Source organism: Tursiops truncatus, chromosome 19 (genome assembly GCF_011762595.2).
Source record: "Tursiops truncatus isolate mTurTru1 chromosome 19, mTurTru1.mat.Y, whole genome shotgun sequence".
Taxonomy (NCBI): Eukaryota; Metazoa; Chordata; class Mammalia; order Artiodactyla; family Delphinidae; genus Tursiops; species Tursiops truncatus.
In genome coordinates, this window is record NC_047052.1 from 21,227,895 (window position 1) to 21,232,313 (window position 4,419).

General features: G+C 40.6%; 1 non-coding gene across 1 annotated transcript; it reads left to right on the forward strand.

The window, feature by feature from the left end:
- The first annotated feature begins 2,853 nt into the window (after positions 1 to 2,853).
- On the forward strand, positions 2,854 to 3,003 carry LOC117309338 (small nucleolar RNA SNORA62/SNORA6 family). Its single transcript, XR_004523624.1, has one exon. It is a non-coding gene; the product is annotated as a small nucleolar RNA SNORA62/SNORA6 family (small nucleolar RNA).
- Positions 3,004 to 4,419: the final 1,416 nt, after the last annotated feature.

Consider the following 4,419-nt stretch of genomic DNA (forward strand, 5'->3'; position numbering starts at 1 on the left):
AATGTCCAGTCATTTTGCTACATCATACAAAGCCCTTTCTGCTCTGCTCCATCCAGCATTGGTTTCATTTCTCACTGCTGATCCATATATGTGATATACTAACAAGTGTGCTGGAAGTAGAGTGAATAAGCATGAGAGTGTCAGACAATGAGGACACACAGATAATGGAAGGTAGATCATTTGGGCCTTCCAGGCCATGGGGAGGGTTTTTTTTTTTTAACATCTTTATTGCATTATAATTGCTTTACAATGGTGTGTTAGTTTCTGCTTTACAACAAAGTCAATCGGCTATACATATACATATATCCCCATATCTCCTCCCTCTTGTGTCTCCTTCCCACCCTCCCTATCCCACCCCTCTAGGTGGTCACAAAGCACTGAGCTGATCTCCCTGTGCTATGTGGCTGATTTCCACTAGCTATCTATTTTACATTTGGCAGTGTATATATGACCACATTTTAGATTGATCACACATAGGACCCTTTAGCTGACAGTGGGTTTCTTGGCATCATCAGAATTCGCACAGTAATTGAAGTGGCATTTCAAGTTCTATGCCATAGTAGCTTTCTTTTTAACATGTTCCAAATCTCTGTCTCCACCAACAATACATGGATAGTATGGGATCAAAAGGTGCTTGCTGAGTGGATAAATGTGTGAGTGTTACAATAGGTTCAGCATGACCATTGTAAATTCATAAAGAGAAATTTCAGACAGTTCATTGAGGCTTATTCTATCACTGATTGTAATGAGGCTATCTATTCAAATCAGAAAAGATGCTGTTTAAGGCAATCTACATTTCATGGGGAGGGTTTTAATTTGTGCTCTAGGTGAAACAGGAAGCGGGTACAGAATTTTGACCATAAAGTCATCACTTTAGTTGATGTATTGGGAATAGATTAAGGGCAATCAGGGATAGAATCAGGGAGACCTGTAGTAATCCAGGTGAGAAATACTGGTGCCCCAGACCGAGGTGATGGCATTGGATATGGTGAGAGGTGGCTGGATTCCTGCTGTATTTATTTAGAAGGTACAGCTAACATGATTCCTTAAGGATTGGATGTGCGGCAAGTAAGAATGCTGGGAGTCAAGAGTCATTCCAAAGATTTTAGCCTGAGAAATCGGTAGGCAGAGTCATCACTGGGATGAGGAAGGGGAAGGGATTCAGTCTGAACATGTGAAGCTTGAGGTATATGTTCAATGTTTGTGCAGAGATGGTGGTGATGTTGTGTTGCTTCCTGTCCTTCAAGACTCAGCTGAATTGTCAACTCCTTTCAGAAGCTGTAAGCTGAAATGGGTTATTTTTCTCTCTCAAATGGATTAATTTTCTATATAAAATGGATTCACAAATTTAAGGTTTTTGAATAAATGAACAGATGAAAAAAAAAAAGCAGATTTTTACTCTTAATGTGAGGACTAAATGAGATGAAGCAACAAACATAATGTCCACTGAGAGCTACTTTGCCCATGGTCCTGGGGTGGCTCACAACCAAAGACTCACTAAAGTGGGACTATAAAGGCTAGTCTATTTCAGACCAATGTGAGACAACTCTGATGGGCCATTTTCTTTTTCTTTCTTTTTTTTTTTTTTTTGCGGTACACAGGCCTCTCACTGCTGTGGCCTCTCCCGTTGCGGAGCTCCGCACACGCAGGCTCAGCGGCCATGGCTTACGGGCCCAACCTCTCCACGGCATGTGGGATCCTCCCGGACCGGGGCACGAACCCGCGTCCCCTGCATCGGCAGGCGGACTCTCAACCACTGCGCCACCAGGGAAGCCCTCTGATGGGCCATTTTAACTACAGAAAATCTAATAAGATTGGTCAAGTTTGTCATTGGGCCGGCATCTCAGCTTGACTTCTCCCTCTGCCCAATCCTGTTTCCTTCCCCTCTCTTTCACAGGTGTTGATGCCAAGAGCACTCCTGAACACAAATCAGCTTCCCAGAGAAGCAAACCTGCAAAGCTGGTGCCAGTGGTGGTCTGAGATAGCAGTTGATAAGGTGGTATTTTGGATGTAGAGCCTTAGTTGCCTGTTTGGCAATAAGCACTTACTGGTAGTAAGCAGAACACAGATAGCACCTGGCACAAAGTGATGGACCAATTGTTAAACTTCTACAAATGGTGAATTGGGATTGTACACTGGTAGAAAAGAATGCATTAGCTCCTGCAGTGTGTTGGCCCTTTGATTAAAATGGGGGATATAATAACTACAAGGACAATAGAAGAAGGTAGGATCCTTTTTCTTTCTAAACAAATACAGCAAAGGCTGAGAATGATTAATGGGTAACTGAAAGTCTGTTTGGAAGCCAGAAGGCATCCTTGGCAACGTACAAAGAGGTCTTCACCTCCTATAGTAAAACAGCAGAGCTAAGCAACACATAAGGGGACCAGGATTTATTCAGCAGGTTTACTTAAAATCAGCCCAATGAAGCAAAGACAGTCTTTCAACAGTGCTGGAACAACTGGACATCCACATGCAAAAAAAAAAAAAAGAATTTAGACACAGAACTCACACCCTTCATAAAAATTAACTCAAAATGAATCATAGACCTAAATGTAAGATACAAAATGGTAAAATTCCTAGAAGAGAAAACCTAGATGACCTTGGGTATGGTGTTGATTTTTTTAGATACAGTACTAAATACATGATCCTTGAAAGAAATAGTTGATAAGCTGAACTTCATTAAAATAAAATTTTCTGCTCTGCAAATGCCAATGTCAAGAAAACGAGAAGATAAGACACAGATTTGAGAAAATGTTTTTGCAGAAGATACATGTGATAAAGGACTGCTATCCAAAATATACCCAAAAAACTCAACAATAAGAAAACAAATAACCTGATTAAAAAATGGGCCAAATTGCACATTGTTAGAGCTTGGAGTTGAGGCCACTGGCCGATGAACTCACAAGTGTAGGTAGTGTGCTACATGAGGGGCAAGTTTTTCACTAACATCACAAGGGTCTCTGGCCCAATGAGTGGAGTTTCATAGTAATACTTGCTACAAATGTAAAAAAAAAAAAAAAAGAAAAAAAATGGGCCAAAGATCCCTTAACAGATACCTCACCAAAGAAGATATGAAAAAATGCTCCACATCATATATATTAAGAAATTGAAAATTAAAACAAAGAGATACTACTACACACACACCTATTAGAATGGCCAATAGTATAAAACAAACACTGTCGATACTATATGCTGACAGGGATGTGGAGCAACAGAACTCTCATTAATTGGTTGGTGCAAAACTATGGAGATGGTAAAAAGATCAGTGGTTGCCAGGGGCCAGGGATAAGGAGAGATAAATAGGCAGGGCACAGAGGATTTTTAAGACAGTGAAATTATTGTGTACAATACTATAATGAGGGATACATGTCACTGTACACTTCTCCAAACCCACAGAATGTACAGTACCAAGATGAACCCTAATGTAAATAATGGACTTAGGGTGATAATGATGTGTCAATATAGCTTCATCAGTTGTAACAAATGCACCACTCTGGTGGGAAATGTTGATGGGGAGGAAATATGCATGCCTTGGGGTAAGAGGTATGTGGAAAATCTCTGTACCTTCCTCTTAATTTTTCTGTGAAACTAAAACTGCTCTAAAATATATAAATTCTTTGAAAAAAATACAAGGCAAATCTGCTATGTGCAGGTCAGACCCCTAGTTGGAAAAAGAAATCAGATGGAGACATCTAAGTTGACGAATCTGAAAATCTTGACTTCCCACATTTCCCTGAACCATCTGAGCCTGCAAAAGTGACACATCTCTCCCTATTTTAAAGATAGCACATTCCCCTTCCTTGAAGGCAATTCAGAGACCTCACCTCCAAAAGACAACTGTCCTTCAGGATGTTTCTTCAATCTCCTCCTTGACACTAGACCTGTAACTAGGGTTAAGTTGCGTCATAGCACAGCTTTAGATGCGCTGAAGCTGATAAGAGAAGAAAAAGACCATTCCCTAAAAAACTTCAAGCATGGAATAATAGCAAGTGTTGGGGTAGAACGTGTAGAATTGGATTCTGAGTTTGCTTGATCAAAGAGGTTGTTCACCTTAGCTCCAGAGCTCTTTGTAAGGTGAGTTTTGTACCTGCATCCCACCTTGATTTCTCCCTCTTCCCTATTCTCTCCCACTCTTCCATAGGTGTTAATTCCAAGGGCATACCCTAATAAACATCCTGCATACTAACCTCCATCTCTGAGCAACTTCCTTAGGTAACACAACCTGTTACACACAATGTACATCTCCAAACAACTCACTCAAGTACAGAACATACACTGTAGGGATACAATATCATTGTTCAAATCAGAAAAGACCTCCTGAGACCTGTCTGAAAATAGAATTGATAGCCTCAAAAGAAGAGGGAGTCCTATCACTTGAATGATTCATGCAGAGATGAGATAATCATGTGGAAGGAATGT